Here is a 23703-nt window from a genome sequence, read left to right as displayed (position 1 = left end):
TCATACGCATTTTATTTATTTTTATGCTGCAAACATTTTAATGATTATTGTTGAGCATACATATTGGAAATTTTTTTACTTCAAACTGCAACAAGTTAAATAAATGTTTATAATATACAAAGAAAATACAGCCAAAAGTAAAACTTGCTTTAAGTGTGCCTTGCCTCATATGCATTTTAAATACCTGACCCAGAGAACAACTACCCAAAGCCAAAAAGTTATTAAATCCAAAGTTTCTCATTCTCTCGACAAGATCTTTCTATTCACTTAAGAAATGTACTGTTACTAATACTGGTAGCCTTTAAGTATTTGTAATTTAGTCAACCAAAACCTGGGGAAAACGTTTATTTAATAACAAAACAATGACAGCACAAAACTGATTTCAATTTGTATGGATGTTTTGGTTTGTGTGGGCATGGCATCTCAGGATATTATTATTTTTCGGTAATGACCACTTTTACATTCTAGCCCTTAAACATGGTCAAAATGCAGGAGAAATCGAGAAAGAAGCAACAGACGTGGTGCTGCTTATAGGATGTCTAGACTGCAGGCAAACCCCAAATACCAAAGAAGCATCCATGTGTCAAACCAGCATAATTTCTGAGCTATGCCTGGGGCCACATACCAAAAAAAAAAAAAAAAAAGTTAGCTTGGAAAGAAAATCTAAGAGGGGTAACCAGAAGGTCAACCCCAGTTCACAGGAACTATGAAGCAGCTAGCGGGGATCACTAGCCATCACCTTGTGTCAACCCCTGAGCAGCTTCCTCCCCAGCCCCCAGAGAAAATCTCCAAGAAAGGCCTAACTCCTATGTGCTATAGCTTCTTCAAGGTCGTCCAAAGATAACGCCCGGAACATTGAGCCAAGCATACCTTTAGGGCCAAGGAAGATTCTCCCTTCCCCAAACCACTATATAAATACTTTAAATGCCATCGGGCTTTTCTCCAAGTCCACCAGAAATAAACTCCCAGAATTTAATTTAGATTCAGCAACTAATAAACGTGTTCGGTTTTGCAACATAAGTTATTAAAGGGCTTTTCAAGTCCGGCAAACTCCAGTTCAAAAACAGGTGCTTTCAGAGTACTTTTAATGACAAGGTCAAATTCATTTTTTTAATTATTCGGAGGAAAGGAGGTGGTGTAGTTTTCTTAAGCTTCCTTAGAACAACGTGAGAGAGGAGTGAGGGGGGAAGGACGGCTGGGGAGAAACTGTCTCGCCCCGGGTTGATGTTTGACTGAACAGTAATTCCTGGTCTTCCGGGTGCCTGGAGTAATCGAACGTTAGAGCAAGAAAACAAAAACAAAGAAACCTAGTAGGGTCAGAGTTACGAGAACAAACTCTGCACCGCCCTACCACCCCCAAGAAGTCACCCCCCCAACCAAACCAGCCCTCGCCCCAGCCGGCCCCCCTCCCACACGTAAACACACAAAGACGAGAGCTGCACGCACGATTCACCCACAGTCCTCACTTCCCTTTGTAGGACAACCGGAGCCCCGAACTTCCCCGCGGTGGTTTTTCGGGTGTCGTCGGGGATGGGCCCCCTGCACTTGAGGGCCGCGGCTCGGCTGTGGGGGAGGGGTGCTCGCCGCGCTCGCCGGTTTCCCCGAAAGCAGCAAAATGCCTCCCCGTCCCGCCCCGGTTCTCCGCGGTCGCCCCAGGATGCGCTTCCCCCCCCCCAACCCCGGGCACGCGGCGGCGGCCGAGACAGAAGCACCCAGGCAGCAAAGAGAACCGCTCCCCGGCGGATCGGTGGGTAAACACAGCAACTGGGGTCGGAAGGAAAAGTTCCCGCAGAGAGCTGCCCGCCGGGGCGGGGCGGGGCGGGGGTTGCGGCGGCGGCGGCTGGAGGGAAGCGCGTCTCTCGCCGCCGCCTCCCTCACCTGCGCCGGAACAACGGGCCCCGCGCCCGCCCGCCCACCCGGCCGGCCCGGCGCCTCCCGCAGGCCGCGCCTCCCGCACGCCGCGCTGCCGGGGCTTGTTCCTCCTCATGGCTTTGCCCTGACGTAATTCAAACATGGCAACAGTTCGACTTCAAAGGCGGATCCACAGACCTCCCAGACGCAGGCTTCGGCCCCGGGGAGCGGGCCGAGCCCTCGCGGCCGCGCTCTCCCGGGCCCTCGGCCGTCGCGGCACCCGGCGCCGGGGCTCCAGCGCCGGGCCCCGACTGCCGCCCCTCGGCCGCCCGCCGCGCGTTAGCACGCCGCCTCCCCCGCGCACCGGCACCGCACCGCGCACAAGTAGCGCCGCCAAAGTTTCCCCGCGAGGGCCCGAGAGACAAAAAGCCCCTCCCGAAACTCGTCCGAACTTAGGGGGGGCCCAGCCCGCCCGGCGGCCGCCCTGAGCGCCGGCCGGGCCCGCACCGGCACATGCAGCTCTTTGTTTTCTGTCCAGCCGGGCGCTGCCTACGTGCAGCCTCAGGGACGTGGGATTGTATCTCAAGGGGAGACACTTGACGACCGCCCAGGGGAAGGGTCCGGACCCTGCGCCCTAGGACTCCGGGGCTAGTCCCAACGTCCTCCCCTAGCAGCAGGCCCATTTAATCGAAGTTTTGCAATGTCCTTGATAAGAAACGCCCGGATTCCCCGCCCCGCACCGGCCGAGAGTTGGCGACTTTCACTCTGCTTTTTAAACTGGCAAGACGCCATCATCAGCAAATCACATTGTCCTGCCGGCCGGCCCCGACAGCGCCCGCATCTCCCGGCTGACCGCGAGCCGGACGCTCAGCCGGACCCCCGACCAAACCCGGGTCGCAGCCCCAGCACGTGGTCTGTCACGCTCGGCACAAAAAGCAGTGCCCTCCGGAGTTGCCGCACTCCTCCGGCTCAGTCAACGCCGCTGTCTCCATCCCGGAGTCAACTCGGCTCCGACTGGCCATCTTAAGCCGCGCACGGTCGCCCTAGAGAGCGCTGCGGCGCCCACATCTACGCTACAGGTGAATAAATTGCGAACCAAAGTTGAGGCTCCACAGACACCCCGGACGCCCGCGCTGACTGGGTGCGGCCCGGGGAGAGGCGTCTGCTAGCCGGGGCCGCTTCCGAGCAGCCGCGTGTTGCTCATTGTCGCATCCGCATCCCTCCGGAGTTGGGCGGACAATGCCACCCGCGTGCACTCGGGCCACGCCGGCACCGACCCGAAAGGTCGATTTAAACGCCCTCCGCCCGACAGCTCGCAAGTAGGCGGCAACTTAGTTTTCGAGCGAGGGGCGTTCATTGTCCACCCTCATCACAACACGCGCGGGGGCCGCAAGAAACTAAAGCACGAGGTCCAACAACGGCGGCCGGCCACTCCCGGGCGCGCGCCCACGCGGGTGCACCGACCCGGGGCCCCTCCGCAATCGCCAGCAACTCCTTTTCGCTCGGGCCTTTCAGCCACCGAACTCCTTGTCGCTAGCGAACACTGCGGCTGAGAAAATTCATTGTCACCTTCAACGTGGATCCCTCACCTCCGGCGATTCCTCACTCCTTTCCAGGCTCCACTCACTTCCCCCACCTCAAGACTTTCGGTTTGCCTCAGATACCCTCCCCAACTGAAAAGCACTCACTAAACATGCAGATACAAAAGAATCTGAGGTCTGAAGATCACGAAAACAGCGCTCCCGGCAATGCCATCTCCAAGACAAAACTTCCTGTGTGTATATAAATGTGTGCGTGTGTGTCTGTGTAAGGAAGGGGGAGGTGGTGAGGTTAGGTGAAAAGAGAAAAAGAGCCACTCTCAAATCAATGCCTCGTGAGACAGTTTTGCACCACAGTAATGGTTCGAGTCACTCACCTGCCAAAAGCAGACGTTCCACGCGCAATAACGTTCCCGAGGTGCGGAGTGCACGCCAAGCCAAGCCCACCTCCCAATCGCTCCCTCCTCCTCAACTGCCTTGTCTAGAAAGATTGTCTCCTGCAGTTCTGCAGTTGCTACCGCTGGCGCGGAAGGTGTAGATTCCGCTTTCCCTCTGCGCACGCGCGGCTCCTGGTACAAAATTCTCCTGAATCGAACTTATTTGCATACGGGCGCGCGCGCGTCGATGGCTGGGAGGAGAGAAGGCCCGGCGGGCGCGCGCGCTCCCGAGGCCTCTATTGTCCTTTTAAGGGGAGAAGCGCCGCGGCGCGGGAAACGCGGCGGCCAGAGAGAAATGGGGGCGGGGACTGCTTACTACAGCTGACGTCACGTAAACAAACGCCCCCTGGCTGGAGGCGGCGGCCAAGGGGGAGTGGCGGGATGGGAAAGGCGGAAAGGTTAGCAACCCAGGGAGAACACTAGACTGCGTGAAGTGCTTTCCACTCTGAAGCTTTTCAGGCACACCGTTTCGCGTTGAAAAATAGTTTTGAAAGCTGTTTTTGCAAAATGTTAACACCTGTGCCCGGTTTCTGGCCTGAAGTGACAGGGGAGGTGGTCTTGCAAGCATCCACACTGGTTTATACGTTTCCCACATTTGCTAAATTTTGTTTGAAAATGGGTTTTTGAATCTTATTTCTTTTTTAATATTCTGGGGCCAGAAGAGGTTTGTCTTTAATGAGTCTTTTAGTAAAGTCTCATTTTGACACTCTATCCATTCACTAACTCCTGTCTGCCCTCCTCAAACAGTAACCCAACCCATAACAATCCAATTTTCTTCTCCACTTTGGCCTTAAGATTTCAAGTCTGAGTTGAACGGTTGTTCATTTCCGTGGGAACAGTGTCGCTTTCCTAAAAGACTAGTTAGTGGAAAGCCAGTAATCTAGGGACGTGCGTACCATCTCCAGCTGCTGGTAAAGTGTGTTCCACTCACCCAGAAATACTACTACCAACTGGTGGTCTTGGGAATTGAAAAAGTAGCCATGCTTCTTGCCTCAGGAGGGGAAAAAAACTGAAAAACTGAAATAAATCTTCTCAAATTGGTAAGTGAAAAATGAAAAATGACTGTGATACACCTTTATTCCCAGAACACATCTAACACCAACAGGCTGAGACCCTGACTTAATGATAGAGGGACATGTGGAGAGAGGAAGGATGTTTTTCCCAGAAACTTGATATTGGTCCCAGGATACAAAAGTGTGGACATCAACCATAAAACTTAATCATCTGCTGACAGGTTTCACTGCTTTCACTGTAGTGTCAACAATATGGATTTAAATAGATACTTCAGAAATGCTAATTTAATAGGACAGCCAATTCCTAGTACATACAAGACAAATCCACTTCTGAATTCTTCAACTAATGCTTCTTTTTTCTTTAAGCTCTGTAGCATACTACTTCTGTAACTGTATATGAAAGCGATATATTAAATACCTGCAAAGGAGAAAAAAACTGACACCTCTCACTAAAATGTGAGCTCCCTAAGGGTAAGAATTTAATGTTGTAGTCATTTTTGTACTCTAGTGCCTAAAAACAGTGCACAGTACATAATAAACTCTGACTAATTGCTTGTAAGTAATAAATCAGTGGACATTTTCAAATTTATTATAGACTTATCTCACATAAAAACAGTTTTAGTTTAGAATTTTTGTGTTCAACTTAAAATGAGTTTGGAAGTTACAGTGATCACCTTGATTGATATAATGCCTGTCCTTATCATAAGTAAAGCAGAATAGGCTTAATAACCATTTCTGGGGCTTGGTGGCAAAATGGACTCTAAGCATAAACTTCTACCTTCTTTTTGAAGAGGATTTTTTAAGTTTGGCCCTGGTTGTCTCAAGTACTTATATGGTTTATGACAGATACTCCAAAAATAATTTCACATTAGTATATGCTTCTGAAAGTATGGAAATTGCAAGTATAATAATATTTTTCAAACTTCAATTATTACTTATAAGATATATCTATATATTTTATTTAAATATAAAATATATATTTATATAAAATATAAATACACACCTTGAATGCCTTTCCTCTTGAAAGTTTATGTAAAGAATATATATTGTAAGCCATTGTTTTATAATAACTTTAAACAGAGTATAATATAAAAATATTGAATCACTATCTTATACACCTGACATTAATATATTGTAAATCAACTATATACTTCAATACAAAAAAAAAAGAATATATATTGTAATCCAGGGATGAAATAGGTCCAAATGTGCAAAGAATGCAGGAATTACAGTATTTTGGATATACTATGCTACTGAGCTAATACCATACAGTAAGGCTTCCTCTACTCTCAAAGTAGGGGTCAAGAAGCAATCTGGGTAATTTTTGTAGGAAAGGTAGCAACGAAATCCTTAAAGAGAAATTTGAGTTCCTTAGAATCTTAAAAAAAAAAAAAAAAAAAAAGCACCTGCTATTTTTGAACAACCAGGTGCATTCCATAGGTTCTTTTGTTCATTTCATTGCTTGAGCATGTTGTTATATCTGGCTCTATCCAGGGCCAATAGCTTCATTTATGAGCTACTTTAAAATACTATTTCCTGAATAGCCTAAGTGACTTTTTCATAAGGAAGGAAGGAGGGAAATAGGAAGGAAGGAAGGGAGGGAGGGAGGAAGGAATTTATAATATGTAAATTTGGATTATAGGAGATTGAACTACACCATGTTAGGAAAATATTTGGGTAGTTTTAATGACTATAGTGCTATTTTGAAGTCATACTGAGTTATCAAAAATATTGAAATTGAAAATGTAGTAAAAATTGAAATTGAAAATAAGTTACCAGATACTCTGGTTAAGCCAACTACCTTGGTTATAATTTGTTGTCCCCGCTGTAGAATTATGCCTGTTGCTCAAATGTTTTCGTTCATTTAGCAAACATTTAATGATCATAACTGCCAGATAGTAAAACCATTTCAGAAGTAGGGAGGCTCAAGCCCCTCTTACCTCATCTAATTTATTTCTATATAATTCTATTTTACTTGCTACTTTTTCTTCTGTGGCTTTTGTTGTCTTCTTTTGAGGATTAACTATTGTCAGCAATTTTACAATTTATTATAATCTTGGAATGGAGGAAAAATTATATATAAAGGACTGAAAAGGACAATTCATGCTTGGTAATGAAGGATATTATCAGCAATTTAGAAAGGTTTGTAATGACAACTCAAACTAATGATTGTTTTTTAAATGAAGGCTGATACCCTCATCAGAGATTGGTACAAACCACATCAAAACATTTTTGTTGAGCCCAGGAAAGAGCTGATTATTATTAGTAAACATTGGGTTTGGTTCCTTAGCAGGTAATAGCTATAAGACTAAACGTTTTCCTCACGCCTAAAAGCACAGTATTTTGTTACTTATTTGTTTAAATCCTTTTGAAATTCAACTAGCAAGTGGTTCAGAGCAAGTCAGATAATTTTAAACTATAAGTATGGAATTGGTTATGTGATCTAAGCAATCCTCCAGCAACTGTTGACAGCTGCCAGAAAAAGGTATCTATTACTTAATCAAAATTAACTTTTCAAATTTCTGAACTTAAAGACTTAAAGAATTGTCACAAATTTACTCTTAGAAAGAGCAACCTCTGAATTTATAGAAATTTTAAGTCTTATGGCATTTGAATAGCATACTTTAAAAAATAAAATTATCGGTAACAAAAGTAATTTTATTTTAAGAAGGACATTGACAAACTAGAATGAGTTCACAGGAGAGGAAATCAGGATGATGAAAGAGTCTGGAAACCACAGCATAAATGCAATAATTGTAGGAAGGGTTATGTTTTGATTGAGCAAGAGAGCAATCTTTGACTATCTGAAGGACCGACATTAGAAAAGCCAGGGACTTCCCTGGTGGCACAGTGGTTGAGAATCCGCCTGCCAATGAAGGGGACACGGATTCGAGCCCTGGTTAGGGAAGATCCCACATACCACAGAGCAAGTAAGCCTGTGCGGCACAACTACTGAGTCTGAGCTCTAGAGCCCGAGAGCCACAACTACTGAGACGGTGTGCCACAACTACTGAAGCCTGCGCATACTGAAGCCTGGGCGCCTAGAGCCGGTGCTCCGCAACAAGACAAGCCACCGCAATGAGACGTATCGAAGAGTAGCCCCCACTCACCGAAATTAGAGAAAGCCCAAGAGCAGCAACGAAGACCCAGCGGAGCCAAAGAAAAAGGAAAAGAAAAGCCAATGGGCTTATTTTTTTACACTTAGGAACCAAAATTAGCCTTGAAAATCACAAGAATGTCTTGCTAAATATCAGGAATATTTCTAAACATATGAATAGTCCAAGGATGGTCCAGGATACTTCAGAAGGCAACTCCCCATCATTAATGATGGCATTCACAAAAATAAAACCAAGACTTTTATTTCAATGAGTTACATTATTTACAATAGAAACCTTGCTATCTGTAAACTCCTATTGAACTCTGTGAATCTATCAGTATGATTCCATGGGATGAATGAGTGGTATCAACAATAGGAGCCTTAAGGAAACTTCCCTGGTGGTCCAGTAGGTAAGACTCCGAGCTCCCAATGCAGGGGGTCCAGGTTGAATCCCTGGCTGGGAAACTAGATCCCACATGCATGCCACAACTAAGAGTCCACATGCCGCGACTGAAGATCCTGCATGCTGCAACGAAGTTCCCACGTGCCACAACTAAGACCCGGCACAGCCAAAATAAATAAATAAATATTAAAAACAATAGGAGCCTTAAGTTCAGGAAAGGGATTTTTCTATCACTGTGGCTGGAGAGGTTAGGAATGTTGTTTTGGACAGTATGAGATTTGAGTTTGAATTTATTCATTCAGTCATTCAACAAATACTTATTGAGTATCTACTAATTGCCAGGCTCTAACAATAAAATGAGGAGCAATGCAGAAAGAGTTTCTCATGGAATGCAGTAGGCAGGCATTCCAAATAACCAAACAAATATAATTACAAACTGTGAGAAATAAAAGGGAAAAGGAACTGTGAACCTAACCATGTATAGCAAGGGGATCTGATGTAATCTGGAGGTAAGAGAAAGCATCTTTGAAGAGGTGAAGCTGAATTATCAGCAGGATTAGATGAAGGATTGGAGGATGAAAAGAATGTTGAACAAATGGCAACTTCAGGAACAAAGTTCTTAGAGACAGCCAGGTACTTGGGGTGGTGGGGAAAGACATGACTAGAAGCATCATGACTTTGAATAAAAGTCACACATGAATCTTGTTCGAGTGAAAAGATCATGTCAGGTATTGGAATCTAAGAGAAATCAGAATGTAAGCCCTCTGGATTTGGTACCTACACTGAGTTGGAAGTAGTTGCACCACAAAAGTGCAGGGACTCTAGAGACAAACCCCTATGATTAGATTACAGTTGGTATAATCAATATGTATTTCTTCTGCAAAAGTTTATTTTTCTAAATGTCAATAAGAAATTGATCCCCCAGCCATAGAATCCACTTCCTGGAACAACCCTTTTTCTAATTATTCAAATCATTACTGAAGGCAAGCATAGTACATCACCAACAGTTAAACAAGTGAAGAAGCAGACACAATACAGAAAAGTAAAAGAAACATGCTGGGTTGCCATTTCTAAGAACTTTGGGAATAAAATATCTAGGAATCTAGAAAATTTTAATATCTTGCTCACAGTTAATTTTTTAACTTTTTAAATATATATTTTGAAGAATTTGAATTTTTGTCCTTGAATTTTAAAAACTAGAATGCAATCTTATAACTTAGGTCAACAAATGAGAGATATTGGTTTCAAGGTTTCAGATGATATAAGCATTAATAGTTTATCTAGATATATTGTTAATTTGGCAGTGCTTTAGTGTTCCAGAAATGGAAATACAAGGCAGAGCAGTTGAAGCAGAGGTAATGAATGTACCATATTGCATCTGTGGCAATGGTTAGAGAAGATGGTATCAGAGGAGAGTAAAACATTGCATACTGTTTTGCTAGCAGGCAAGGTCTAGTATATGAATATAATTTAAACTTCTTTACAGGAATAGAATTAAAACATATCCTCAAGCTTGTTGAAAATAGGGAAGGGTGTTAGCACTCAGTTGTTGACAACTAAAACACTACTGTAATGCCAATAATGTAATCTATACTTAGATTAATAATTTACAAAATAAGACTTTGTGGAAGGGAATCCCAGATCTTTGAAACTACTTCTGAAAAAATGCATTCTTTTTTGAGGCCTCTCACTGTTGTGGCCTCTCCCGCCACGAGCACAGGCTCCAGACACGCAGGCTCAGCGGCCATGGCTCACGGGCCCAGCCGCTCCGCGGCATGTGGGATCCTCCCGGACCGGGGCACGAACCCCCGTCTCCTGCATTGGCAAGTGGACTCTCAACCACTGCGCCACCAGGGAAGCCCCAAAATGCATTCTTTGAAATTTTACCTCTGACACTTCTTCAAAGCAGAACAGTTACCAGTAGCACTAGAATAAATTTCATATTTTTAAAATAAATTTATTTATTTTTATTTATTTATTTTTGGCTGTGTTGGGTCTTCGTTGACGTACGCAGGCTTTCTCTAGTTGCGGTGAGCGGGGGCTACTCTTCGTTGCATTGCAAGGGCTTCTCATTGCGGTGGCTTCTCTTGTTGCGGAGCACGGCTCTATGTGCGCGAGCTTCGGTAGTTGTGGCACGCACGCTCAGTAGTTGTGGTTCGTGGGCTCAGTAGTTGTGTCTCGCGGGCTCCAGAGCGCAGGCTCAGTAGTTGTGGCACACAGGCTTAGTTGCTCCATGGCATGTGGGATCTTTCCGGATCAGGGAGCCCATGTCCCCTGCATTGGCAGGCGAATTCTTAACCACTGCACCACCAGGGAAGCCTCCATATTTTAAATAATTAGGTATTTATGTCCAAATTCTTGATTTGGAAAACTGAATATAAACAAAACATATTCCTGTTAACTTTTACCATAATTGATGCAATATAATCAAAAGATAAAATTTATAAACTTTTCCCTATGTTTGTCATATCATGAATATTATTTTTTTTTAATGTTGCAATTAAATGTTGGAATTTAAAACGTATATCAAATAATTTTTTAATCCTGGAATGAGGGAACTCAAAAGACTTGAAAGATTAATAAATTTAACCACATAAAAGTTAAAAATTTGTACATGGGTAAAAATATGATAGTATCAATGAAAAAAAGTCAAACTGAAAAAATCTTGCAAAATAAAGATAATTTCTTAATAGAGTAAGAATATAAAAAAGTTAATTCACCCAAAAATATATAAATAAACATGTGGAAAGATGCCGAACTTTAGTCATACTTATAATAAGATTTTTAGTTATAAATTTTATAACTTTATTAATAATTTTAATGTAAGGAAAATCAACCACTTTTATCTAGATTTGATTATAAATGAATTTGTTTGATAATATCCAGGGTTGATGAACATGTAGGAAAACAGAAACTCTCATATTCTTTTATTGGGAGTATAAATTATTCATTCCATTAAGATACCAATTTAACATTATCTATTGAAATGTGAAAATTTTGTTTGCTTCCACTCTGGGAATTTCCCCTAAGATATATTTATACAAAGCATAAAGGTCCGTCCAAAGATACTCATTCCAGCATTATTCATAATGGAAATAATGCAAATGCTCATCAATAGGTAACTGATTGAAGAAATGATGAAATACATAAAATGGAATCTTATGCTCCTATTTCAAAGAATAGGGTTGCTTTATATATATTGACATAGGAAGATATTAGCACTCTAAAGTGGATAAAAAGCAGTTTCCTGAACAGTAGGTAAATTATGATTTCATTTGAAGGGCCAAAAGGAATATATATATATAATGTGGTTGTACGTACATAAAAAGTGATTTTAAGTAGACATACCACAGTCTTAATCACAGTTATCTCTGAGGAAGATAGAATTGAGAAAGAAAGTGGAAGGGGTATTTTTTTTTTTTTTTTTTTTTTTTTTTTTTTGCGGAACGCGGGCCTCTCACTGTTGTGGCCTCTCCCATTGCGAAGCACAGGCTCCAGACGCGCAGGCTCAGCAGCCACAGCTCACGGGCCCAGCCGCTCCGCAGCATGTGGGATCTTCCCGGACCGGGGCACGAACCCGTATCCCCTGCATCGGCAGGCGGACTCTCAACCACCGCGCCACCAGGGAAACCCGGGAGGAGTAATTTTTATTTTATATAATTTTTTCCTCTTTGAGCTTTTATGAACATCAATTACTTCTAAAATATTTTAAGGTAGAAAGACACCTATTAAAATGCATGTAGCCCATTAAGAGTACAAGCAACATTACTAAAGAAAAAGTGTCTGTATTAGTTTAATGAATGAATTACTAAGGTAACTGTTAGCTTCTTGAACCAAAGATCCATATCTGGTTTGGCTTCAAAAGTTCCAAAAATGTTTTGTATGGTACATGTATATAAATAGCCATAAAACCATGCAGCCCATAAAAGCTCTTCTTTCTTTCTTCTACCTAGAATTACTTTCCCTCTCATCTCTGAATGTTTAAATCTTATCCATCCTTCAAGCCCTGACTCAAATGCCAGCTCAGGTTCAGACATAATTATCATTTTTTGATTGTCAACTCTAGATCTAGCATTACTCTCTGTGCTTCCATGTGTTTTTATCTCTCTTCATTGTTTAAAGTCTTCACAATAATTCTGTGACAGATGTGAGTCTTTCTCACAGTTATGAGGCTTATTCGGTGCCTCATGTGTCATGGTAAGAGGTGGAGGTGAAAGAGGAAACCACGTCTCTTAGGTCCAAATTCTGGATTTATTCCACTTTAGTCCTCCATGGACTTGGCCCTGATTCCTCAAACAGCAAGTACTATTTTCCTCCTCTGAACTCTTCTAGCACTTTGTCAGTATATCTTAAGGCACACATCAATTTCTGCTTTATATTTCAGTTACTCTGATGTCTCTATATGACAAGAGCTAAATCTAATAGTTTCAACCTGTGGAGGGCATGAAAATCACCAATGAACTTTTTTTTCAATTTTTTTTAATGTGCTAAACTACACATAACAAAATTTATTATCTTAACCATTTTAAATATACAGTTCAGTGGTATTAAATACATTCATAATGTGCAACCTTCACCACCATCCATCTCCATAACTCTTTTCATCTTGTAAAACTGAAAGTATAGTAAAACTATACCCCTTAAACAGTAACTCTCCATTCTTCCTTCCCCACAGCTCCTGGCAACCACCATTCTATATACTTCCTGTCTATGATTTTGACTACTGTAAGTATCTCATATAAGCGGAATCATTCAGTATTTGTCTTTTTGTGACTGGCTTATTTCACTTAGCATAATGTGCTTAAGGTTCATTCACGTTGTAGCATGTGTCAGAATATTCTTCTTTTTAAGGCTGAATGATATTCCGTTATACGTATATACCACATGTTGCTTATCCATTCATCCATCAGTGGACACTTGGGTTGCTTCCATGTTTTAGCAATTATGAATCATGCTACCATGAACATGTACATACAAATATCTCTTCAAGACCCTCTTTTCAATTTTTGGGGGTATATATCCAGAAGTAGAATTGTTGAATCATATGGTAATTCTATTTTTAATTTCTTTTAGAAAACACCACACTGTTTTCCACAGGAGTTACACCATTTTGCATCCCCACCAACAGTGCACAAAGGTTCTTCACATCTTCACCAACAATTGTCATTTTCTGCCTTTTTGATAGTAGCTATCCTAACATGTATTAGGTGGTATCTCATTGTAGTTTTTTTTTTTTTTTTTTGGTACGTGGGCCTCTCACTGTTGTGGCCTCTCTCCCGTTGCAGAGCACAGGCTCCGGACGCGCAGGCTCAGTGGCCATGGCTCACGGGCCCAGCCGCTCCACGGCATGTGGGATCTTCCCGGACCAGGGCACGAACCCGTGTCCCCTGCATCAGCAGATGGACTCTCAACCACTGCGCCACCAGGGAAGCTCCCTCATTGTAGTTTTGATTTGCATTTCCCTGAAGACGGGTGGTGCTGAGCATCTTTTCATATGCTTATTGGCCATTTGTATAGCTTTTTTAAAAAATAAATTTATTTATTTTATTTATTTATTTTTGTCTGCTTTGGGTCTTCATTGCTGCACGCGAGCTTTCTCTAGTTCTGGCAAGCGGGGGCTTCTCTTGTTGCAGAGCAAGGGCTCTAGATGTGTGGTCTTCAGTAGTTGTGGCACGTGGGCTCCAGAGTGCAGGCTCAGTAGTTGTGGTGCATGGCCTTACTTGTTCCGCAGCATGTGGGATCTTCCTGGACCAGGGCTCGAGCCCCTGTCCCCTGCATTGGCAGGCGGATTCTTAACCACTGTGCCACCAGGGAAGCCCCATTTGTATATCTTCTTTGGAAAAATGTCTATTTAATTTCTTTGCCCATTTTTGAATCAGGTTGTTTTGTTGTTGTTGAGTTTTAGTAGTTCTCTTTATATACTGAATATTAATCCCTTATATATGGTATGCAAATATTTTCTCCCATTCTTTGGGTTGCCTTTTTACTTTGTTGATATTTTCTTTAGATGCAGAAAATGCTTTAATTTTTATGAAGTGCAATTTAGCTATTTTTTCTTTTGTTGCCTGTGCTTTTGGTGTCCTATCCAAGAATTCACTGCTAAATCCAGTGTCATGAAGGTTTTGCCCTATGTTTCATCTAAGAGGTTTTTTTGGTGGCCATTTTTGTTTAGGGGGCTGCATGCAGCTTGCAGGATCTTAGTTCCCCAGCCAGGTATTGAACCCAGGCCACGGCAGTGAAAGTGCTGAGTCCTAACCACTGGACCAACAGGGAATTCTCTCATCTAAGAGTTTTATAGTTTTAGGTATTATGTTTTAGATATTACAGTCTTTGATCCCTTTTGAGTTAATTTTTGTATATGGTGTTAAGTAAGTTCCAACTTCATTCTTTTGCTTGTGGAAAACTGTGGGTGCAGTTTTCCCAGCACCATTTGTTGCAAAGGTTGTCCTTTCCCTATTGAATGGTCTTGGCACTCTTGTCAAAAGTCATTTAACCATATATGCATGGGTTTATTTCTGGGCTCTCAGTTCTATTTCATTGGTCTATATGTCTCTCTTTATGCCAGTACCACACTATTTTGACTACTGTAGTTTTGTAGTAAGTTCTGAAATCAGGAAGTATGAGTCCTCTAGCTTTGTTTTTTTCAAGATTATTTGGCTATTCAGGACCCCTTATGATTTCACATAAATTTGGGGATGGGATTTTCTACTTCAGAAAAAAGCATCATTGGGATTTTTATAGGGATTACATTGAATTTGTAGATCACTTTGGGTAGAATTGATATCTTAACAATATTAAGTCTTCCAATCCATAAACATGGGATACATTTCAATTTATTTATATCTCCTTTAATTTCTTTCAACAATGTTTTGCAGTTTTCATTGTACAAGTTTTCCTTCACTGGTTGATTCCTAAGTACTTTATTCTTTTTGATGCTATTGTAAATGGAATCATTTTCATAATTTCCTTTTTAGATTGTTTATTGTTAGTGTATAGAAATGCAGCTGATTTTTGTGGGTTAATTTTGTATCCTGCTATTTTGCTGAATTCATTTATTAGTACTAACAGTTCTTTTTGTGAAATCTTTAGGGTTTTCTTCATATAAGGTCATATCATCTGTGATGATATTCAAGACATGCTACCCCATAATATGGCACCTTGATATGTTGGATATTTTAAGCTAAAGAAGTTTGAGAAAATGGCAGAAACAGGAAAATCATTTTGACCTTCCCCCCAACCCTTTTCCCCTGAAGCAAGTCCTGTTGTTTCATCAACAAGTTTCATCTCATGTGAGAGATGCCCTGCCTTTACCCAGAGAAAAGGAGCATCCTTATCTCCAAAAATAAAGGGTCACCAAGGAAAGTCCAATCAAGCAGGCCTTGATAAGTTTCCCTCAGTTTACTACCCTTCCCTCATATTCTGACTTATCATTTTTTTTCACATCTGTCTACACTTTATCAAATCTGGCATAAAAATATTTAGGTTTTAACTGTTTTTTCAGGTCTTTACTTCCTTATGAAAGCTCTCATGTCATGTAAAACAAATAAATCTGTATGCTTTTCTCCTGTTAATCTGTCTTTGTCCATTTACTTTTCAGACGCAGCCAGGGATAAGAGTGTTCAGGAAAATCTTTTCCTTCCTTACATTTGCAAACAGAGATAATTTTACTTCTTCCTTTCAAATTTGGATGTCTTTTATTTAGTTTTCTTGCCTATTTGATCTGGATAGAACCTCCAGTGCTATGTTGAATGGAAGTGGCATAAGTGCACATTTTTGTGTTGTTCCTAATCTTAGAGAGAAAGCTTTCAATCTTTCATCATTGAGTATGATGTTCACTGTGGGTTTTTTCACACATGGATTTTATTATGTTGAGGCAGTTTCCTCCTACTCCTAGTTCGTTGAGTGTTTTTAATCATACAAGAGTGTTGAATTTTACCAAATGCCTTTTCTGCATCAATTGAGATAATCATATAAGTGGTTTTATTTTTTTGGTGTTTTTTTTTTTGGTGGGGGGGTTGGTATGTTGAACCATTCTTGCATTCCAGGAATAAATCCCACTTGGTCATGGTACTTTTAATATGCTACTGAATTTGTTTTGCTAGAATTTTGTTGAGAATTTTTGCATCAACATTCATAAGGAATGTTGGTCTGTAGTTTACTTTTCTTTCAGTGTCTTTGTCTGATTTTGGTATCAACAGAAGTGTTAAATTTTAAAATGTATTAGGCCACAAACCAATGGAATCAGAATTTCTGCAGTTGATGCCTGCATTTTTTTTTTTTTTTTTTTTTTTTGCGGTACGCGGGCCTCTCACTGTTGTGGCCTCTCCCGCTGCGGAGCACAGGCTCCAGACGCACAGGCTCAGCGACCATGGCTCACGTGCCCAGCCGCTCCGTGGCGTGTGGGATCTTCCCGGACCGAGGCACGAACCCGTGTCCCCTGCATCGGCAGGCGGACTCTCAACCACTGTGCCAACAGGGAAGCCCTTGATGCCTGCATATTTAAAAAAAAAAAAAAAAAGGCTTCCCTGGTGGCGCAGTGGTTGAGAATCTGCCTGCCAATGCAGAGGACACGAGTTCGAGCCCTGGTCTGGGAAGATCCCACATGCTGCGGAGCAACTGGACCCGTGAGCCATAGCTACTGAGCCTGCGCTCCGCAACAAGAGAGGCCGCGACAGTGAGAGGCCCGCGCACTGCGATGAAGAGTGGCCCCCACTCGCCGCAACTAGAGAAAGCCCTTGCACAGAAATGAAGACCCAACACAGCCAAATAAATAAATTTATAAAAAAAAAAAAAAACCTGCACATCCACAGGATCATCCACACCTGATTTGTCTGGAATTTCCATAGTGCCTTGTGAAAAGCAGTTGCCTAAGAATACTTGTTAAGCTACTCATAATCGTTAATAATTTTTGTAAATTCAAATGTAGAATCAGAGATACCTCTATAGGAAGAAAAGCCCAAGTGATTGGGTGATACAAACACTGTGAGGATCAAGTGGCGTAAGCTCTAGGGAAGTAGTGGACAATGAGGTTAAGGGGTAAAACAATTGGTGCACAAAGGTGTGCTCAAACACACCTGAAGTATTAAGAAGGAAATAGCCATAAGGAATAAGGAGAACAGGCTTCTTAGGTCATTCCCTCAGCCTACATGCTGCCCTTTTATGATGGCTATGTTCTTTGAAAGGTATTCTTATTTTATCCAGATCACACTTGCATAAAAATGTTTATGCTATATTGGAAGAATAAAGAGTTTGCCTTCGTTGCTCTCCTGGTCCCACGGATCTGTCTCTTGCTTCAACAGTATTTGGACAGAAAAGGCCCAGGGACGCCCTTTCTTCTAGCCTCCTATCACCCTCCACCCTCTTTTCCAGTCGCAACCTTCAGAATCAACCACTCAGCCATCCTCAACCTCTGGGACCAGCCAACAGTATGGAGCTTAGCTCCTTACTGCTGATCAACCATGAACTCCCAGATTCATCAGAAGTGTGAGTATCTCTTGAGAATGCAAAGCCTACACGGCGGCTGAGCCCTCTTCCAAGACAAGCAGAAGCACTCCCAAGATGAGTGGGGAAACCCAGGACACTAGGAAAGCCACCATCTCATGAACCAGCCTTTTGGATCTGCATGCCCTGGGTTCTGCCCATGCAGACCCCCATCTCTGTGACTTCCTGGAGAGCCACTTCCTAGATGAAAAGGTGAAACATCAAGAAACGACCACCACCTAACTAAGCTCCACAGGCTGCAGGCCCCCACACTGGGCTGGGCGAGGATCTCTTCAAAAGGGCTTACCCTCAAGCACGTCTAGGAACCTCCAGAACAGAGCCTGGTGGCCTGTGAGGAGCCCCTCTGGCATCCGCCTTGTGTCAGGCCTTTGGCCTGAAGATTCTCTCTGCAACCACTAGGCAACTTTTAAAAAAATTTTTATTTTATTGAAGTACAGTAGATTTACAATGTTGTGTTAATTTCTGATGTACAGCAAAGTGATTTAGTTATACATATATATATACATTCTTTTTCATATTCTTTTCCATTATGATTTATCACAGGATACTGAATATAGTTCCCTATGCTATACAAGTAGGACCTTGTTGTTTACCCATTCTATATATAATAGTTTGCATCTGCTAACCCCAAACTTCTAATCCATCCCTCCCCCACCTCCCCTCCCCATTGGCAACCACAAGTCTGTTCTCTGTTTGTGAGTCTGTTTCTTTTTCACAGATAAGTTCATTTGTGTCATATTTTAGATTTTACATATGTGATGTCATATGGTATTTGTCTTTCTCTTTCTGACTTACTTCACTTAGCATGATAATCTCTAGGTCCATCCATGTTGCTGCAAATGGCATTATTTCATTCTTTTTAATGGCTGAGTAGTATTCCATTGTATATATGTACCACATCTTCTTTATCCATTTATCTGTTGATGGACATTTAGGTTCTCTCCATGTCTTGGCTATTATAAATAGTGCTGCTATGAATATTGGGGTGCATGTATTTCTTCAAGTTATAGTTTTGTCTGGATATATGCCCAGGCGTGGGATTGCTGGATCACATGGCAACTCTATTTTTAATTTTTTGAGGAACCTCCATACTGTTTTCCATAGTGGCTGCACCAATTTACATTCCTATCAACAGTGTGGGAGGGTTCCTTTTTCTCCACACCCTCTCAGCATTTGTTATTTGTAGATTTTTAAATGATGGCCACTCTGACCCGTGTGAGGTGGTACCTCACTGTAGTTTTGATTTGCATTTCTCTAATGATTAGCAATGTTGAGCGTCTTTTCATGTGCACTAGGCAGCTTTTTAACCACCCTGGAGCCCTCTCCCAAGCAGTGGGCCAAGTGGAAATAATAAATATTTTTACAGAAAAAAATGTTTGCCTTGACTCTTCCAAATTCCCTTGAAATTGTAAGAAAGCAAAAGAGGACTAGATCATTCTGGCAGTGCTTTGAAAAAAGGTGAATTTATCTGGGGCGGGGAAGGGGACTTAAAGGTATCACAGCAAGAATGTGGTTGAACAGGACTGTCTACATATGCAGTGTAAAATATGGTGTTCCTTACCTAAGGAATTATCTATTAAGGTAGCCAAATTGTGTTGATATCTCTGCCTGTTAGCTGGATACTTTTACAATAACAAAAAAAATTTGTGTGTATGTGTAATATTAACTGACACTTCACTCCTCTCAATATTTTATATTAACTATCAGTATAAGAATTTAGAAATCTTGTTGGAATTTGTTGTAATTAGATTTTACCTCAAATGGACTTCTCTTATTATGTAGGAATGATAGAGCTAACCCACAAGTAGTAGAGTATAAACTTGAGTTGTTTTTCATTATATTCACAATAATAATCATTAATTAATATCTTTATGGACATTTGCTATTTGGTAAGGACGCACAATGTTATAAAATATACTTCCTATCCTTAATGGGCTTCCAGCCTCACAAGGGAGACATAACAGTTGCATAAAAAGTAATTACCCAAATACTCAAAATAATACAAGCTCTGTATTAAATAAAACATACTCCCCATTACTGCTGTATGAGTTCACATGGTCTGTGCCCTTACGGAGCTTGTAAGGATCCCAGATAGGTAAATAGATAATTTCAGCATAACATGATAAAGTATGCACAAGGTACTAAGGAAACACAAAGTTGGAATATTTAGCACAGCCTGGTGTTCAGAGAAGCCTTGGAGAAAATGCTGCTTGAGTGGATCTGGAAGGATGAATGTGAGGTTGACAGGTGAACAAACATGGGCAGTGCTTCCCAAGTTGCAGTAACAGCATAAACAGAAGCTTTTAAGTGGGCAAATGCATGCCATATTGAAGGAACATGCAGAATTACTACAGTGTCAAGTGCATGATTGGGATTAATGGGGGATAAGTTTGGTCAGGTCATGAAGGGCCTGTGAGCCATGTTAATAAAGAGCTTGGACTTAAGCTGTAAGAAATGGGAGCCATTAAAAGCATTTAAACAGGGAAATGACATAATTAGTTTCATGTTTTTATTTTTTTAATTTAATTTAATTTTTTTAAATTAATTTATTTTATTTTTGGCTGCGTTGGGTCTTCAGTTGCTGCATGCGGGCTTTCCCTAGTTGCGGCGAGCGGGGGCTACTCTTCATTGGAGTGCACTGGCTTCTCACTGCAGTGGCTTCTCTTGTGGCGGAGCATAGGCTCTAGGCACGCGGGCTTCAGTAGTTGTGGTGCACAGGCTCAGTAGTTGTGGTGCACGGGCTCTAGAGCACAGGCTCAGTAGTTGTGGCACACGGGCTTAGTTGCTCCGCTGCATGTGGGATCTTCCTGGACCAGGGCTCGAACCCGTGTCCTCTGCACTGGCAGGCAGATTCTTAACCACTGCACCATGAGGGAAGTCCCAGATTCATGTTTTTAACTATCTAATTCTAGGTTCAGTGCGGACAGATTAAAAGGGAATCAGATTGGAGGCAGGCTGATCACTTAAGATTATAGTGCTATAGTTTAGGCAATATATCATTAAGGGTGGGGCTCCCCTCGTGGCACAGTGGTTAAGAATCCGCCTGCCAATGCAGGGAACACAGGCCCAAGCCCTGGTCAGGGAAGATCCCATATGTCACAGAGCAACTAAGCCTGTGCACCACAACTACGGAGCCTGCGCTCTAGAGCCCGTGATCCACAGCTACTGAGCCTGTATGCCACCACTACTGCAGCTCATGTGCCTAGAGCCTGTGCTCTGCAACAAAGAGCAGCCCCCGCTCGCCGCAACTAGAGAAAGCCCGCGCACAGCAACGAAGACCTAACACAGCCAAAAACAATTTTTTTAGCTTAAAATATATATATCATTAAGGTCCATAATTGGATATAAATGAACTAACTGAAGAGGACAGATTGGGAGATTTCAAGGAGGGAAATAAGATGGACTTGGTTTTTACTAAATGTACATGAAGGAGAGGATGGAGTCTAGAATAAGTGTTTTTTCCTAATTTGGATAATGGTCACATGAAGTGAGATTGAGAAAACTGGTAAATCAACATGTTTAGAGGAATAGATGAACAGATCTGATTTGAGGAAGGGAAGGAGAGAGCAGAAGCTATAGAGGAATGAAAGTTCAAGGGAAGTTTTTTGTTTATATGTTTTGTTATGTTTTAGTGTGTGAATAACTTGATCATGCTTGTAGGCTGAGACCCAGCGTTGCATTTTATGCTGCATAGTAGGTACTCAATAAATATTTGTTGAAAGAAATGAAAAGAATGAGTTGAGAAGGAAGACATTGGAGATAAAGAGAGAGTATGTCTGATAAAGCAAGGTCCTGGGAAAAGAATCCAGAGAAGACTCAAGGACAGAAGTAGATGAGTTCGTCTGGAGCAATAAAAGGGTATCTCATCCTCTGAGACCCATGGGAAGGATGTAGCCATGGTGGAAAATGAAGCCACATTTCTAGGAGTGGGAGAAGCTCAGATATCTGTTGCTTGATGACCTTGATTTTGTCAGTGAAATGGAAGTAAGTTTAGTCAGTTTAAGATGGAAAGTCCCGTGCTTGAGTGGATTGAGAAGAATCGTGAGGGAATCGTTGTTGAGTGGAATGGGAGAGAGTGCTTTCAAAGGATAAATGAAAGTGTTGTCAAGGGGGTGTAGGGGTTTAGCTGAGATTGGACATCATGAATTTGCAGTGGTGCTGATCTGTACTTGCCTAAGTCCTAGAAGGACTCAGGAGTTCTAGAGACAATGGCTTTCTGGATAGGTGGGAGAGAAGACATGAATACAAAGAAGTAGAGGGCGTTGGAGAGAGTGCTTTAAACAATTAACCGTGCTCGTTGGAGTTAAGGAAGTAAGAAAGATGGGGCAGTGTGGTAGGCTGAATAATGGACCGCATAGATATTCTAATCCACAGAACCTATGAATGTTACCTTGTATGGCAAAAGGGAGGTTGTAGATGAAATTAAATTAAGAATTTTGAGATTGGGAGATTATCCTGGATTATCTGGGTGGGGCCTAAATGTCATCACTAGTGTCCTTATGGGAGGGAGGCAGAAGGAAATTTTACTATAAGAGAGAGAGAAAGCCATTTGACAACGACAGGTGTAGAGATTGAAGTGATGTACTTTGAAGATGGATGAAGGGGCCACAAGCCAAGGAATACAGGTGCCTGCTAGAAACTGAAAAAGGCAAGTTAATAGATTCCCCCTCAGAAGAAACCAGCTCTGCTGACATCTTGACCTTAGCCTACTGAAACTGATTGTTGACTTCTGAGTTCCAGAACTATAAGAGAATAAATATGTGTTGTTTTCAGCTACTACGTTTGTGATAATTTGTTACAGTAGAAATAAGAAACTAATACAAGCAGCGAAAGACTTGTCAGAAAAGCTAGACCTTGGAGGAATGGTAGGACATGTATAAACAAAGACAAGGGAATGGGGAAATGGGTGATAAAAAATGCAGATAGCAAGAAGCTGACAATGCCCACAGCATACTCAGGAACTGGAGACTAGAAGAAAAAGAGTGCTGGAAAATGAGGCTGAATCAGTGGAGTCCGCCAAGTGCTGAGGGCATAGACTGCCTCCTTAATGAGTTGAACTAGTTGAGCTAGTTGCTCCTGCAGGCCTGGGGGAGCACCCAATGAAAGATAAACTTAAAGTTGATGTATAGGACTTTCCTGGTGGCTCAGTGGTTAAGAATCCACCTGCCAAGGCAGGGGACATGGGTTTCATCCCTGGTCCGGGAAGATCCCACATGGCGCAGAGCAACTAAGCCCGTGTGCCACAACTACTGAGCCTGCGCTCTAGAGTCCGTAAGCCACAACTATGGAGCCCACGTGCCACAACTACTGAAGCCCACGTGCCTGGAGCCCGTGCTCCACAACAAGAGAAGCCACCGTAGTGAGAAGCCTGTGCACTGCAACAAAGAGTAGCCCCTGCTCGCCGCAACTAGAGAAAGCCCACGAGCAGCAACAAAGACCGAATGCAGCCAAAAAAAAAAAAAAGAAGTTGACGTATAAGATTTTGGAGCAGAGAAACACTTCAAATAGGAAGACTAGTTAAGTTTCCAATAGTACGAATATTAGATAAGGGCCTTCATTAGGGATAGTGGCGCTGTATATCTCTCAGAGTTCTCCAGAGAAACAGAGCCTATATATTACATATGTATATATAAAGAGATTTATTTTAAGGAATTGGCTTAATCATTGTGGGGGCTGACAAGACTGAAATGTGTAGGGGAGACAGCGGGTTGGAGACTTAGAACTCAGGCAGGAGTTGAGACTGCCGTCTTAAGGCAAAATTACTTCCTCTCTGGGAAACTTCCATTTTTGCTCCGAAAGTCTTTTGTGGGAATCCACTCAGAATCCTATATTGGTATAAAGATTATTTTAAGGTAAAGATACT

At 42.2% G+C, this 23703-nt stretch overlaps 1 protein-coding gene across 4 annotated transcripts in view; it reads right to left on the bottom strand.

The window, feature by feature from the left end:
* SINHCAF (SIN3-HDAC complex associated factor) overlaps positions 1–23703 on the bottom strand; it is a 67683-nt gene that overhangs the window by 25536 nt on the left and 18444 nt on the right. Inside the window, exon 1 of one of the 4 annotated variants that reach the window (XM_032646158.1) lies at positions 3767–4837. The exons of 1 other annotated variant lie outside the window; for it this stretch is intronic. The gene's annotated coding sequence lies outside the window, so the exon portion shown is untranslated. Of the gene's footprint in view, positions 1–2947; positions 3157–3420; positions 3437–3766; positions 4838–23703 lie in introns of those variants that run through there. 2 more of the 4 variants (XM_032646157.1, XM_032646156.1) reach the window with 2 other exon arrangements.

Source organism: Phocoena sinus, chromosome 10, assembly GCF_008692025.1.
Source record: "Phocoena sinus isolate mPhoSin1 chromosome 10, mPhoSin1.pri, whole genome shotgun sequence".
Taxonomy (NCBI): Eukaryota; Metazoa; Chordata; class Mammalia; order Artiodactyla; family Phocoenidae; genus Phocoena; species Phocoena sinus.
Note: the sequence above shows the minus strand (reverse complement) of the source record. Positions and strands in the feature narration are given on the sequence as shown.